Here is a 16780-nt window from a genome sequence, read left to right on the forward strand (position 1 = left end):
TAACTTTGAGAAGAATGGGGATTCCAGAACATCTAATTTTGCTGTGCAGAACCTGTACATAGACCAAACGGAAGTCATTCAAACGGAACAAGGGGCAGTGCGTTATCTAAAAGAAGAAAAATCGTGGGTTAGGGTTGCATTTTCTCAGCACACGTAGCCAATCTGTGTGCTGGGTAAAGAATCTGAGAAGCTGTACTATATGAACTACATGAAAAAGAACAGGATATGAAGAAGGCTCGGTAACCTCATTGACATGCAGATGACAGCCTTGCTTGTCCAGAGAATTTGAAGCACTTGCTGATAACAATCATAGATGTCCAGCTTGGTCTCAGTATAAACTAGACAGTGGGGAAATTGGGCCTGAAAATGGTAGTCTAAATTATGATACCATCTTGCAAATAGACTTCATTTGCAAAAGGCAAGGAAAGTGGACAGAGGTCCCCTATATACAGGCTTTCATGGTTCTGTGAAATGTCCCGCCCCGTCCCGTTCAAGAATTGTAAAATTGACCCTGTCTTCTTGAAGACATTGAGGAAAAATAACTCAAAACCTGTAAGTGTGAAAACCAGCTCTCAGTTTCCTCACTGGGACCCCAAGAGCCAACGATTCCTTTACCCCCAGAGCCCACACTATCTAATCCAGAACCTTTAAGTCCCAGGGAAAGCAAGGCAGCAAAGCAAATAGAACCTAAGCTGTTTCCCAAAGCCAAGTACCCTCAGTCCCCGCCCCCCCAGCTGCCCCAGGGCCAGGTGATATAGTCAGGATGCAAGCCCCATTCACCATGCAGGAATAAGTAAGCATTCAAGATAAATTAGGTTGTTTTACAGATGACCCCAGCCAATTCAGTAAGAAATGGAGAAAATAACTGATTTGTCTTGGAAATACATCAATCTGATCTTTCCAGGGGCTGTAACTATCTCTGAGATTGAGGGCATTGAGGGAAAGGCCTTGGCATATGCCAAGGAAATTCATAATTACCTGCCAGGGACAGAAGCAATACCTAATACTGATCCCCAGTGGGATTATGATTCAATAAGAGGGAGGTGGTCAACAGATCATAAGCTTTTATGTATTTTACAAGGAATGAAAGAGTCTCCACAGACACGGATTAACTATAACAAACTAGCAACCATTGACGAAGAGCCTCAGGAGAACCTGACTGACTTGTTAGTGTACCCAAGAGAGGCATGAGCTAAGCACGCAGACTTAGACCTTGAGAAGCCGCAGGACAGACAGGGCTCGAAGCTAGGTCTGTAACTCAGTCTTCCACGGACATCAAGAAGAAATTAGAAATGTTAGGCATGGGTCCATCAACTGCCATGGAAAATATGTTAGAAGCAGTTCCTTTGGTGTTCTGTGACAGGGACATGGAGGAGGTGAAGAGGGCCAGGAAAAAGAACGTAAGGAGAAAAGGCAGGCCCAGTTCATCGTCCGCAAGAATGTCCTGAGGTGAGAGATCCCCAGAATCCATGCCCCCAATGCCAAAAGTACTGCCATTAGAAGAGGGGCTGCCCTGAAGGCCAGAGAGGCCTCAGGTTGGCAACTTCAAATGCTATGGCTTGATGGGACCCTTCGCTCCAGTTAGCTCGCACTCACTTATCCTCCTGTAGGGCTGGTTTCTACTGGGCTTGACCTTAAAGCCCAGCCCCCTTCTCCCCCTTTTTCTCCATTCCCTGCTTTCAATACTGGTATGTCCAGTTGGAGCCCTAAGCTCGTCATCCTGCAAGACCATCGTGGGCATGCATTTTGCCAGCAGGAAATGTTCCTTCTTCCCAGATCCTTCTTCAAGACTCGGCCACTTCTCCTTCCCTCAAATATTTCCGCATCTCAGAGACTGGATTACCTGGGAGGGGGTTACCAAGGGAGGCCTCTAGGGTGCACACGTTTACCCCGATGGTAGACTCTCACTGGGGAGGCATACTGTCCTCACTACTATAGAGTCAATACTGAATCATAGAGACCTTTAACTTAGAGGACAGGCTAGAGCTGCCCCTGTGAGTTTCCAAGATTGTAACTGTTGACAGGAGTAGAAACCCCATCTTTCTCCCTCAGAGAGCTTGGTGGTTTCTAACCGCTGATGTTGAGGATCACAGCCAAATATGTAGCCACAACGCCACTCGAGCTAATTGCTCCCTTATTTCTAGTAGCTCGGAAGGAACAGCTTTCCTGGCATGCCATGCTTTGGCAAGATTTACATGACACCTCTACTCATAACACCACCCCTGACTCCAGAATCCTTTGCTTTCCCTTTTGGAAAAATATACATCTGGGTGGGGTCAAACCAGGAAGACCCTCTCAATTACATATTTTATTTCAGGATGCTTCCTTCCCCAAAGGGGAAATTATTTTGTCTGTAGCAGCTCTGTCAGTTTTGCCAACCAATTAGACAGGACTTCACGCTCTGGGGTATGTGGTACCTATTGTGTCTGTGGCTATACCTTCATGCCCATTTCCAAAAGCACCACCTACCAAATGTCCAAAAGAGGAGGGACACTGATGATTTTTCGAGTCGAGATCAGTGTTCTGACAGGAATGGTAGGGACCACACAAGATCCATTGAGCGGTCTCTGCAGGTAAACTACAGGGTAACCTTTCGTCTGAACTAACACAACTCAACCTCTGGAATGCAGATCCCTAATTAGCATGCAGACCAAGATCAGTTCCCAAGTGGCAGTTCTCCGGAGCCAGGCATGCAGGGCCTAGGCATACTGGCAGGGCTTCAAGGTGGAACTCGTGCCATGCCCAAGGAAGAACGCTGCTTCTGGGTAAGCTGAACAGGCCACATGCAAGATACCCGCCAGTTCCAGGGTTGATCACAAGAGCCTCAGGCCCACGCTTCACATGGATGGAGCTCCGGGTTGGAGGTCTAGTCCTGGGGCTTCTTGTTGTTACCTGTCCTGCGTCTCTTGTCCTCTATTATTCTCCTACTTATTTTTGGACCTTGGGGTTTAGATACCCTGGTTTGTTTTGCTTCTTCCAGGCTGGCTGGAAACTAGAATGCGACAGATAATTGTGCGCCAATATAGTCCAGCCTGCCTTCAACCCCCGAAGTAGGGCTGCTACCAGACACTTTCTCCTCAGCCCCTGCCCAGATAGGGAACAGATGTGGTGCCATCCAGACCAGCTCAGCATGATCAGCAGGAAGGAGTGAAGGAGGAATGTTAGCTAGGCCGAGGCTGCGAAGGGAGGAGAGGTGATGATGGCAGGAATCTTAACACAAAGGAGAAGGGGCACCTGTTTCCCCACGTAGCTCTCCTGCACAAAAGCAGGTGAAGGCCAGATGAGACACATTTCCTCACCAAGGAAGAGGCCAGAGAGAGTGAAAAGGCTGGGTGCCGGAAGTCAGGATGGACACACTACTCTCACGGTGACCGAATAGACTCCGGGATTGTGGGTCTGGAGACAAGGGCCAAGCATGAAGTCTGGGTGCTGGGATGCACGTACCTGGAAAGAGGTGGTACACGACAGAGGGCCAGCCCAAACCAAAGTTCAGGGGTATTCTCGAAGGATGACAACATGAGTAAATCTAAAAACCAGCTCTGCCACACCAGGACAAAGAAAACCATTTAGAAATCAGGGATCTCAACTCTGGATGAACTCTAAAAAGTAGAATTCAGGGACTAACCTCACGCTGAAACAACAGGCTAGCTTTAAGTGGCAAGTTTATTCCTAATTAGCGTACTCTTTTTGATGTTATATTAAATGGTTTATTTAAATTATTAAATTAAATGCTTTATTTCTTTTCAGATTGTTCATTGCTGATATATAAATAACCTTTTTTGAGTGTTGAGTAGCTTCTTGTGGACCCTGGAATATATATGTAATTTTAATTTAATTTAAATATTAAATATGTATTTCTATATCCCAGAGTCCACACTAATATATCCTCTATGAATGTAGACTTTACTTCTCCCTTTCCCTTCCCTCACTCTCTCCTTCCCCCTCCCCTCTCTTTTCTTTCTTCCCTCATCTCCACCCCGATCCCCATCCCTTCAGCTCCCTCTTCTTTTTCTTCTCTGCCCGAGGTGTGCTGGCTAGATCTTCCAGTGCAATGTTGAGAAGAACAGACAGAAGGTCCTGATTTAGATGAAGCTTCCAGGATTTCGATGCTGTGTATAGAGTTGGCTGAGTGTTTTCATAAAGACCCTTTATCAGGTTGAAGAGTTGGGGTGTGGTTTGTCCAAAGCCTGTTGTCAGTTAAGAAGGTCACATGCATTTGTTTTTTCCTTGTTCTATGAATCTGGTGCCACTGACAGGTTTTCTCTTGCTGAATCATCCCTGTGTCTGAAGAACTGAAAACTCAGTTTGTTTCCCTGAAATGGCCCAGTATCGAGTTAGGTGTGTGTGTGTGTGGGGGGGGGGGAGGGAGGCGGTATAGAAAGTACAAAAATCCTCAAACTGCAGTAATCAGTATCAGAAAGGCCGCAAGTGGAGTCTTTAAACACAACAGTTTTAAGGGCACGATATTCCTGGAATAGTCACTGCAGTGTGAAAAATCCCAACAAGATCATGATCAGGTCAATCAAACGAAAAACGCGTTCCTGCACTTCGATAGGCAAAGGCCCCTCAGAAAGGTCCTCTCACCTAACTCCCCTCGTTTCCAGAGTTCAGTCGAGATGGTGCGTACACCCAAGCCTTGGCCAGAGAAACACGGCTTTCTGCCGTTTCTTTAGGCCTTCGGCTCTTTGTCCGTTTACAAGGTCAGACGCTCGCCATCCGTTTCTCAAATGCCTCTAACAATGGAGTTGGCAAGCTCAGACAGCTGGAACACTTCCATTTGTAACAAATCCAGATCCTGGTCATCAGCAGCATTCTGACTCCGCTTGGCAGATACTCTTGGCTCTGAGTAATTTTCAGAAAATATGGCTAGCAAGAAGCAGCTGCCAAGTTTACACAACCACTCAACGAGGTCGTTGATCAGTGCCCCTCTCCCTCCACACACGCTTGTTAATTGTCTAAGACAGGAAATTTAGGAGTTCTTGGAGTACACTTAAAATCTCATATCCATTTCTTAGTTTTTTAAAGAGCCATCTTTAACCCCTAATTGTACACTTAAAAATGAGATGATATTAAAACAGAATGAGTCTTTAATTATTTCTACATATTTAATCATAGTCATCTGCTAATCTAGGATGGGTATAACCAGGAGGAGAAGCCTTTAATGCCTTTAAACTCAACTGAAAAAATCCAGTGACAACTGTCAACTTAAGTGCATAGTGAATTAAGTGAGTGACAGATAAGACAAACACGGGGCTTATTTTTGTAGTTTTCTAAGGTCCTCAGCATCCATGCGTTTTAAGGCACTAGGATAATTCTAAGAATTGTAATGCCTTGGCCTCTTCTTTTCCTTGCCTCTACCTTTCACAATAAACTACCCATCTTGGAATCACCTCCGGGCTGATCCTAACCACATTGCCCAGCTCTCAGCCAATCTACGGACGTGGACTTGCATTTTCCAGAGGGGATCTCCTTGTTTGGGAAAGTCTGGCATCTGAGTTCCATCATGACTTGGCTGTGTCTGTACCTGAGTTTTCCTGCACAACACATCTCCAATTAATACCTTCTGCTACTTCCAAACCCAGAGATTGCCCCATCATGTTGTGACTTTCTGCTAATCTCTTTCACATCGACTATTGTCCCTCCAGCGTCCCACAAGAAGTCCACCTGATGCCAAGACAAAAGAAGGCGACTCATCAATTTCTTTCTATATCCTGTTATTTTTGTCAGCTGCCAATGAGCTGCTCCCCCGGTACAACAGAAAGGTAAATGGTCTTCATTATGTTATGCCTATGATCTGTTGTAGAACAGACCGTTGTGATCTAGAAGGTGGTTTTCAGAAGTTGACCACCAGGCCTTTCTTCCTAGTCTGTCTGTAAGCTCAGATGAAACCTGTGCAGAATCATAGCAGCACTTGAGCATCCACTGGCAGATGGGTGATGGTTGGGCATGAAATTCATAGGCTGGGATTAGAAGCAGTTCTCCTGCGTGGCAGGTGAGACCACCCCTGAACCACTTCTGGATCCTATTGTTGATATTTACTGACAAATTGATTCTGACTCCTGGCCACTTCATGCGTGTGGAGTAAAACTACACCATAGGGTTTTTTAAAGCTGTGACCCTTCAGAAGCAGATCTCCAGATCTGACTTTGGAGGGGTCTGTAATTGGCTTGAGCCCCAACCTTTTTGCATGTGATGGAATGTTTAACTGTTTAAAACTATCTCCATCACTGAGCCAGCATCTACTGCAAAATAACAAAATCAGACATACAATAGATATAGACTTCTCTGTCTGGAGGGGGAGAAAGGTGTGCGTGTGTATCCTGTGATGGGAAGAATAGTAGTGAATAGAGAAATAAGCAGTGATAAATCATCATCCACAAGTGAAGGCAAACCCTCGATTAACAGCCTCTCAACCTTCCTAATGCCGCGACCCTTTCATACATTTCCTCATGACTCCCCAACCATAAAATGGTTTGGGTTGCTACTTCATAACTGTAGTTTTGCTACTGTTATGAATTGGGCAACCCCTGTGAAAGGGTCATTCGAGCCCCAAAGGGGTCTCAACCTACAGGTTGAAACCCGCTGGACTAGAACATCGGATTGGACCCTCTTCGACTGAAGCCAAACCCAAGTGAAGACGAAGGAAGCCAATGTATCAATTCCAGTGCTGCACACGCTCCCTCACATGGCCAGGCATTCTGATGTTTGTCAGGACAATGGTTGTATACACGTATCCCACTGTGCTCTAATTTGCATTTTCTAATTACTGACACTGATAAAGAGGTCATTTGGGTATTCTCTTTCTAGTTTTGTTTTGTTTTGCTGGTTTAATCAAGAAAAGCATTTTCAACATATGAAGCCCTTGTTTTATATATATAATATAAATATAGATATTTATCATAGGCCCTCTCCCAGCCTAGGCTTTCTTGCTGCTATTCTCTTTAGAGTGGGGTTCAGATGAACAGAATTAATTTAGTTGAAGCAATCAATCTTTTTTCTGAATTCAACATGTTCCCCTATAAACTTTTTACAATTATAAAGTCTTTATAGTTTTACCTGCCACATGGAGATCTATAACCCATTTGTAAAACATTTTTAATGTGATAAAAGATAAGTGCCATTCTCATTTTCTTTTATCAATACATTCTATCTGCCTTAGCACCGTTTGTTTTTAAAAATAAAATCTTTTTCATATAATTTTGCAGGACAATTTCATAAAAATCAAGTGTTCATCTATGTATATGCCCCTTTTTGCGGCTCTCTATTTTGTTCTTTAGTTTCTATTTGGCTAGTCCTGAATCAGTAGAACAGTTTTAAAAATTGTACTTAAATAGTCACAAAACAATATGTAATTGTGAAATATTTATTTCTAATTACAAATAAATGAAAATTTGCCTTGAAAAAAATCTCACTTAAAGATACGTTCGGTATCTGTTATGGATTGAATTGTGTGCTTTTGCCGCTGCCACCAAATGTGTGTAATAAATCCCACCCCATGTCTGGGGTTAAAATCCTATTTGGGAATGAAATTGTTTGTTTTGTTCTTTTAAAAAATTATATTAAGAAGGGTGTGTCTTAAATGAATCCCCTTTGATATATAGAAGAGCAGATTAAGCAAACAAATGGAGGGAAAGATACCACTACATGTCATCAAGGAATCTAGGGATAGACACTGAAGAGAAACAAGGGATTCACTCTAGGCAGACACAGAATCAGTGTCTTTCTGCAAAGCCAGTATCCTGAATTCAGAGACCTTTAGTCTCTAAAACCATGAGAAAACAAAGTTCTGCTTCTGAAAGCCACCCACAAGTACTTCTGCTAGAGCAGCACTGGGTAAGTAAGAGAGGATCTGAAAGAACAAGTTATTTCACATTGTTCTTCCACAGGAGGCCTGTGACTGATCTGGGCCTCCTGCATTCCCTCATAATTTCCTCGTGTCAGCTTCCACATGTGTCCATGCACACGTGTTCTTTGTCTCTAACAACCTCTTGATATTATTGCAGTTGTATTAATTCCATAAATCATTTGGAGATTGGCATTTGCTATCTGTCCACTTATTTATGTTTTTCAAAGTTTTAGGATTTAGCCCACTTCAGTCCTGCATATATTTTATAGGATCTTTACGACCCACATCGACTTGATGGCAGTGTTTGTTTTTTACTTTACTAGATTGATCCCTAGGGGCCTAGTCTTTTTATGATTTTAATTTTGTTTCAAATTATTCATATATAATAAAGAATTTTTATATCCTGGACAGTTTCTAAACCCAAGTCTTAATTTTAATAAGTTATAGGTTCTTTTAGATGTTCTACCTATATAAGCATAAAACCCGCAAATAATGACTTATTTTTCCTTTCACATCACCCTGTTTGTGATGGATCCTTACTGTACTGCCTTAGCTAACACCTCCAGCAGGACGTAAAATAGGAGTGAACACAAGCACTATTCTTCCATTATTTTACTAGTTCACTAAGAATGGATGGAGGCTAATTTTATCCAGTACCTTTCCGGGCTCTGCGGAAAAGATATGTTTTTGTCTTTTTCAATCTGTTGGTGGGATTTATTGATTTTCTAATGTTCAATGAAGCTTGTGTATCTGGTATAAGTTCAACTTGATCATGATATATTCTGTTTTTAAAAGTCTCTTACCAGACTGTTTTCTAATATGCACATTAAGTCTACAAACTTTAAGTACCACTTAACCTACTTCCACCGTTTGGCATTTGGTTCTGAATATTTTGTAATTTTAACTGTGATTTGTCACGTACTTCATGGGGATATTTATTTTTCATTATCTCCTCAATTCCAAACACATTCGGCTTCCCTAACTGTCTTTTAAACATGACCATTGTTCTTTAGCTCGTTGCACTGTAGTTAGAGAACATATTGTTGTAAGATTTCATCTTCTGAAGTTTGTGGAGACTTGCTTTACGTCTCAGGATATGCTCAGCTTTTATAAGTGTTCCATGCATGCTTGAGAAGAGCATCTAGTCTGTACTTATTGAATGCTTTCTTCTCATAAAAGAATATTAAGTTTTGATTGTTAATCATTTTGCTCAAATCTTCTTTGTCCTTAGCCTTTCACATTATTAGTTGCTAATGCTTTTTATTACTTCTAATCAGATATTCATAAAACTACACCAGGCTTTCCTTTGGTTTGGTGGTTTCACTCTTTTTGTTCTTACTCCTTTTCTTTTTTCAGTCTTACATAATGTATCTTCATATATTGGATAGGCCTTTTGTAAATACCATCTTATTTTATTTTGTTGATATAGTGGCAATTTTTGTCTTTTAGTCTGGCTGTTTACTTTGATATTTCATGTAGTAATTATTGATATAGTTCAGGTTAAATCCACCATTTAATTATGTTCCACCTGTCCTACTGATTGTGCATGTTTCCTTCCTCATTTCTTGTCTTTTGAATTAATTCTTTTATATTCTACTATTAACTGTACTGGTTTAGAAATTATATTCACTTGCTGTTCATTTTTAGGTAAGCATAGACATTTGAATATTAGTTTACTAAATCTAGTGTTAATTTGCTTTTTTATTCCTCCAGATCAGTGTAAACATTTAGAATGCTGTTACTCCTTTTTCTGAATGTTACTCGTAGCATACTGTAATTCTCAAAACCTTTTCCCCACACTCTCATTTTATATAACTCAGATGTAATGTTTTATACCCAATATCAAAATTTTCCATGTTTGTCATTATTAATTCCTTCCCAAAGTTTGCATCATCCATCCATCCATCCATCTTGGCTCCATGTCTTTCTGCCTGTGATAGCTCCTGTAGTGTACACATGCTGACGTTTGATTCTCACCATCTACTTTATTTTAAAATAACTTTACTTCATCTTCAGACTTGAAGCATTTCCCCTTGGATATAGAATTCTACGTTGTTAGTTATTTTCTCTCCTCTCCCAAAGATTTCACGTTTCCATGATCTCTGCTGAAAATTAGCCAAAATCTTTTACTGGTTGTTTTGGATTTTCTTTCATTTGTTTGCTTGGTTGTTATAATGACTTAACCTCTTTGATTTTCAGCAGTCTTCCTGTGATTTTCCTCGGGGTAGATTTCTCTGTATTGATTTTGCTTGACTTTGTTGGGCTTCCAGTATTATGGATATAAATACTTCATCAAACTGGAATATTCACATAAATTATTCTTTCTAATAGATTTGCCTCCATCCTCTCCCTGATCTCCTTTTCCAGAGGCTCATTCTGTTCCTGTCTATTGAAGACCTTTTGCCCCAATGTTCATCACGGCACAGTTCACAGTTGCAAGGAGTTGGAAACAACCCAAATTCCCATCAACTGACGAATGGATCAAAAAAGTGTAGTACAAACATACAGTGGAGTACTATACATCCCTAAAAAAGCAGTGACGAACTCATGAAGTACATCGCCACATTGGAAGAACTAGAAGAAATTATGTCAAGTGAAGCAAGCTGAACACAAAAGGACAAGTACAACATGAGTCCGTTGAAGTAAGCTTAAAACTGAACACGGGGCATAGGGAAAAAGTTACTGTAGACATACATCTCTGGGTGAGGTGCAGGTAGTATGGCAGGGGCCAGACCAAATCCAGGGATACATATGGTAGCCCACTAAAAAGGGGGTGTGGAAAAGAAGGGAGGAAAAAAAAGACATGGGTAGCTGGGGAACAGGGCACTAACCCACTAAGGGGAGGGTATTGTTTATATCTCCACAGGGACAGAGGGACCAGACGTCAACCCAGTGCTCCAAAACGTAAATGTAATATATCGGCATGAAGCAGGGAACTAATAGAGAGGTCTGAGGGGCGGGACAGCCCACACCTCCCTGCTGAAGAATTCACTTCAGAGGACAGCACTGAAACTACATCTCAGGGAGAGGGACATGTCTCATCAGAGCACACAGGAGCAAATGAAGGGGGAAGAAGAGTGAATAACATCCTGACCCACCAATCCCTGAGAACGATATTTTAGGTGTTCCCTGGGGACTTCATTTTTCTGTTCTCCTTGCTGTTCTGTTGCACATCCTTAGTGTTTTGCCTCAGGGTGGTGGGGTCAGATTGGGCCCAATTCCTCAATTGTGTCTACAGTATAGTCCCCCATAGCGCTATGGGTCAGTGAGGGATGTTGTGTCTCATAGTGGGGCCAGCCCTATGGTCCTCTCTGTGCATTGGCTGCTCTGAGCAGGAATATACTCCTCAGACTCGATTGGAAAACACTCCTAAAAGTCAACAAACAGACCTTGAACTATTTATAGACTTTTTACTTTGTTGTCATTTTTCTTTCTTTTGTTGTTTTGCTGTCTTTTGTGTGTATATTATTATATCTGCAGGTCTATTTAGATAAGATATTCTGGATAAACAATCTGGAGGATAAAACAATGGGACCGATGGTTGGGGAGGGGGTGACATGGAAGAGGGGGAGAAGGGGAAAGGAAGTGGGTGTTAACAAACCCAGGGACAAGGGAACAACAAGTGATCCAAAATCGATGTTGAGGAGGGCGTAGGAGGCCTGATAGGGCATGATCAAGGGCAATGTAACCAAGAGGAATTACTAAAACACAAATGAAAGCTGAATATGATAGTGGGAAAGAGGAAAGTAAAAGGAAATAGAGGAAAGAACTAGGAGGCAAAGGGCATTTATAGAGGTCTAAATATAGGTGTGTACATATGTAAATATATTTATATATGATGGGAAATAGATCTATGTATATATATTCATAGGTTTAGTATTAAGGTAGCAGATGGACATTGGGCCTCTACTGAAATACTCCCTCAATGCAAGAACACTTTGTTCTAATAACCTGGCATTCATTGATGTTCACTTTTCCAAAAAAGATCACTGAGGACAAAATGGGTGCATAAGCAAATGTGGTGAAGAAAGCTGATGGTGCCCAGCTACCAAAAGATATAGCATCTGGGGTCTTAAAGTCTTAAAGATAAACAAGTGGTCTTCTAGCTGAGAAGCACACCAGCCTATGTGATCATGAGGTGGCATTAGGATCAGTTATCAGGCATCAAAGAACAAAAAATCATGTAATTGTAAATGAGAGGGAGTGCAGAGTGGAGACCCAAAGCCCATCTTAGGCAATTGGACATCCCCTTACAGAACGGTCTTGGGGAAGAGACAGGCCAGTCAGAGTACAGTATATCACTGATGAAACATACAACTTTCCTCTAGTTCTTTAATGCTTTCCGCCCCATCCCCTCTACTATCATGATCCCAATTCTACCTTACAAATCTGGCTAGACCAAAGCATGTACACTGGTACAGATAAGAGCTGGAAACACAGGAAATCAGGACAGATAAATCCCTCAGGACCAATAATGAGAGTAGCGATACCAGGAGGGTGAGGGAAAGGTGGGGAGAGAAAGGGGGAACTGATCACAATGATCTACATATAACCCCCTCCCTGGGCGACAGACAACAGAAAAGTAGGGGAAGAGAGACATCAGTCAGTGCAAGACATGAACAAATAATACTTTATAAATTATCAATGGTTCGTGAGGGAGGGAGGGTGGTGGAGGAAGGGGGGGAAATGAGGAGCTGATACCAAGGGCTCAAATAGAAAAAAATGTTTTGAAAATGTTGATGGCAACAAATGTACAAATGTGCTTGACACAATGGATGTATGTATGGATTGTGATAAAAGCTGTACGTGCCCCCAATAAAATGGTTTTAAAAATATCTTTCTGGTGATTTTCTTCCCTTTTTTTCTATCAATTCGTTAGTGCGGTTACACTCCATTTGAGTTCTTAATTTTGGCTGTTGTATATTTCAGTTGTAGAATTTCTTTTTTAAATCTGAAATGTGCCCTTCATAATTTTCTGCAAAAATAAAAGCAATCAAGACTTTGTGGCTTATCTCCTGCCATGGTCATCATAGCTATTTGAAAGCATGTATCTATTAAGTCTAATACCTGACATTCCCATTGCTATAGTCATTGCCTCATTTCTGCTGAGTCTTGTTCATAGATGATGCCATCTTATGCCAGGGAACATTTTTTATTTCCTGTTTTGAGATGCCTGTGGGAACATGCACACTGGGATTACTTTAATCAAATGTTAGGGGTTCAGATTGTCTGGGCTTCCTTGATGACCCAAAGTTGAGCTCTTGTGTCTAGCTGCTGTTTCAGTGATTCATTGCCATATCACAAGCTTAGAAAAACGTAGTCTCTGAAATAGCATGCCAGTTATTTATTTGCTTACAATTGTGCAAGTGGGCAAAGCTTTGTGTGAACAAGTATTCTTTACTCTATAGTTGATCAGCCAGAAAAGGCGCTGTGGTGGCCGAGTGGGTTATACACTGAGAAGATAACCACAAGCCCAGCAGTTTGAACCCTCCAGCTACTTCTAGGGAGAAAGATATAAACTTATATAAAGATATAAAGTTTCAGAAACTCAAAGGGAGAGTTCTACTCTGTCCCATAGTTCCCTGTAAGTTGTAATCAACTGTGAGTGAGTGATGTTGAACTGGAAGTAAAGGGTCTGCTTCCAAAATGGCTTCATATACACAGTGATAAATTCCTATTGGCTGTGGCTGGGAATTCAGCTAGGGATGTTGACTGGGTCACTCTGTTCTCCGTGCAGCTTCTCCATATGGCTAGGAGGGGCTTCTGGCAGCATGTGATCTCAGGATAATCAGATCTCTCAAATGGTGTCTACTTTAAATAATATTACAAAAGCAGAAGCTTACCACACTCAGTGTCATTGAGTCAGTGCTGACTCATAGTGACCCCTGAGGGTTTCCAAGACTGTAACTGTCTATGGGAGTAGAAAGCCAAGTTTTTCTCCCGAGGACCTGCTGGTGGTTTCAAGCTTCCAAACATGGGGATGACAGCCCATCGCATAGCCCACCAGGGCTCCTCAGAAACTGACAGAGGCCTTTAAAAGACATTAGCACAACACCATGTGTGCCCCATCCTATTGGTCAAAGGGCAAGAGATGCAGTCCACATTGAAGAGAGCTTCACAGGGCATGAAGGAACACCAGGGATGTGGCTCATTGGAGAATCACCAGATTAGCAGTCAACCATGACTGGTTGACTCCCAGTTTACTCCTTCTTTTATGATATAATCCTTTGGAGTCTCAAAAAAATTATGATGCAAATCTTTGCTGGACCAGGGCCCTTGGGGTGGTACAAATTGTTTGTACTTTGCTTTGGAAGGTGGGCAAAGTCAACCCACTCGGTAGTGGTTCCACTGCGAACCCAAGGCAACTTGATGGGGATGGGTCTGGTATATTTTGTAGCCTTGCAGGATCTGTATCTAGTATGTTTTGCCCTCTAACACACCACCACTTTTAACCTGTAATGCTGTCTGAAGCACTACTCAACCTTTGAACTTCTCTTTGATTTGGGACCATTCAATTATCCTTTACTTTCAAGACTATGCCTTCAAGATAGATAAATGAGTATAGATATTGCTTCTTATGGGTTTTTTAGTTTTTTTTAGCAGGAGAATTGGTATAAATTACCTGCCAAACCAAACCCACTGCCATCAAGTCTGTTCAACTCAGAATTTCCAAGGCTTATACATCTTTATAGGAGAACACCTCATCTTTCTCACAGAGTAGTTGGTGAGTTTGAACTGTCAACCTTGACGTTAGCAGTCTAACCCTTACCTGTCAACGCCAGGAGAACTCCTGATAAACTGCCTACACACTGATAATTACAATAGGGAAGCCCTGGTGGCCCAGTGGTTAAGAGTTGGGCTGCCGGTCACAAGGTTGCAGTCCTCCACCACCAGTCGCTCTGCGAGAGAAAGGCGGGGCTTTCTCCTCTCTTAAACAGATAGCTTCACAAACTCACTGGAGCAGTTCTGTACTGTCCTATAGGGTCACTATGAGTCAGCATCAACTCGATGGCAGTGAGTTTGGTTTGGTTTTTTATGAGAAATTCCCGTTATTTAATTCCCTCTTCTTTCACTATGTTTTAATCCCACCAAATCATTCATACTCATTGCGCATGTCCATCCTGGCTAATGTTTCTCTAGACAAGAGGTTTTAGTACAGACCTCGGAGACAGCGAGAACGAGGCGGTGAGAAGGAAGCCCCTGGGCTTCGTGTGGAACCTCTCATACGAGCCCCATTTGCCTTCAAAGGACAAAGGATGGCGTCAATTCTACTTCCTGTGGAATTATTTCAGAAGAATCTGCTCCAATCGTGTTATGATAAAAACACTTTGAAGGCTGCATTTTCAGTCCTGTGATTTCATCACATTGACAGATGGAGTCTCCGCGCGACTCACCACAATGGTTATTCTTCTCTGGCTTTAGGAATCCACAGTCATACTCTGGATTTAAGACAGATGGACTGATATCATAAATGAGAATCTGTGCCAGAGAATGGGTTTTCTCACTCATATAGAATTACATCAGGAGTCAAGTGCTGACCTCTAGTGACCATCAGGACAATGACATGCCAGTACTCCCTGGTTGCTTGCAAGTAATTTTCCAAATTTCTCTTAAAACCAAAAAACCAAGCTCACTGTCATGAAGTCAATGCTGACTAAAGGCAACCCTTTGTGGTGTTTTTGAAACTGTAACTGTTAAGGGAGTAGAAAGCCCAGTCTTTCTCCTGCGGACTGCTGGTAGTTTTGAACTGCCCACCATGCATATTACAGCCCAACAAGTAACCACAGCACCACCAGGGTGTCTAAAATTTGCTGAAATATATATTAACTTGGCTCTATGAATATATTTTAAGGATAAAAGTTAAATATACAACATACAAAAGTTTTGAAGTTTTCAAATGGCAGTTAATAGAACTTTGTTTTAGACAAATTTCTGGTCAGTGCAAGTCTTTTCTATAGATAAATTAGTAGTTACCCACTCCGAGGAAGGCAGGCTAGATTGGAAATGTTTGTTCAAACACAGCAGATAAAACATGTGCAATATTGAAAATGTTTATGCCAATCAAAAATCAGTTGCCATCAAATTGACCTTGACTCATGGTGGCCTCATGTGTCAGAGTAGAACTGCCCTCCATAGGGTTTTAAATATGTGATTTTTCAGAATCAGATGGCCAGGTCTTTCATATGAGGTACCTCTGGATGGATTCAGACTTCTTAGTGGTCACGGCTTGAATTGTTCCCTACCCCCACCAAATTAATGTATCAATAGGGCTGGATCAGGATTCTCAATATCATATAATTATTCTCCTTCTGATATCATTATTCTGCATGATGTAAAAGTGCATATTGATTATATTAATGAGGCAGGATACCCTATACAGGTTTAGGCTGTATCTTGGGTCAGTCTCTTTAGAGATTATAAAAGGAATTAAACAAAGCCCACAAATCAGAAGGATTTATTATTACCAAGAAAGAAAAGCCAGGAATTCTGTACATCCTTTGAACCAGAGTCTGTGCTGGGGCTCTCCTTAACTCCGGGGAAGACTGATTGACAAGGCATTCCCCTGGGCTGTTTCCCCCTTACAAATCCAGCTAGACCAGGGGATGTACACTGGTACAAATAGGAACTGGAAACACAGGGAATCCAGGACAAATGATCCCTTCAGGACCAGTGGTGAGAGTAGCCATACCAGGAGAGTGCAGGGAGGGTGGGGTGGAAAGGGGGAACTGATTACAGGGATCTAAATATAACCTCCTCCCTGGGGGGATGGACAAGAGGAAAGTGGGTGAAGGGAGACATTGGACAGTGTAAGATAAGACAAAATAATAATTTATAAATTATCAAGGGTTCATGAGGGACTAGGGAGTGGGGAGGGAGGGGAAAAGTGAGGAGCTGATGCTAGGGGCTCAAGTGGAGAGCAAATGTTTTGAGAAT

At 42.0% G+C, this 16780-nt stretch overlaps 1 protein-coding gene and 1 long non-coding RNA gene across 2 annotated transcripts in view; one reads left to right on the plus strand and one right to left on the minus strand.

Moving 5' to 3' along the window:
- The window catches only part of LOC142448107 (uncharacterized), a 42742-nt gene extending 36980 nt beyond the window's left edge, over nucleotides 1–5762 (plus strand). Inside the window, exon 3 of the long non-coding RNA XR_012784503.1 lies at nucleotides 5646–5762. This is a non-coding gene — a long non-coding RNA (uncharacterized LOC142448107). The remainder of the gene's footprint in view (nucleotides 1–5645) is intronic.
- The window catches only part of DNAJC5B (DnaJ heat shock protein family (Hsp40) member C5 beta), a 48292-nt gene that overhangs the window by 18113 nt on the left and 13399 nt on the right, over nucleotides 1–16780 (minus strand). The gene's annotated exons all lie outside the window — the stretch shown is intronic.

This window comes from Tenrec ecaudatus, chromosome 5, assembly GCF_050624435.1.
Source record: "Tenrec ecaudatus isolate mTenEca1 chromosome 5, mTenEca1.hap1, whole genome shotgun sequence".
NCBI classification, from domain to species: domain Eukaryota; kingdom Metazoa; phylum Chordata; class Mammalia; order Afrosoricida; family Tenrecidae; genus Tenrec; species Tenrec ecaudatus.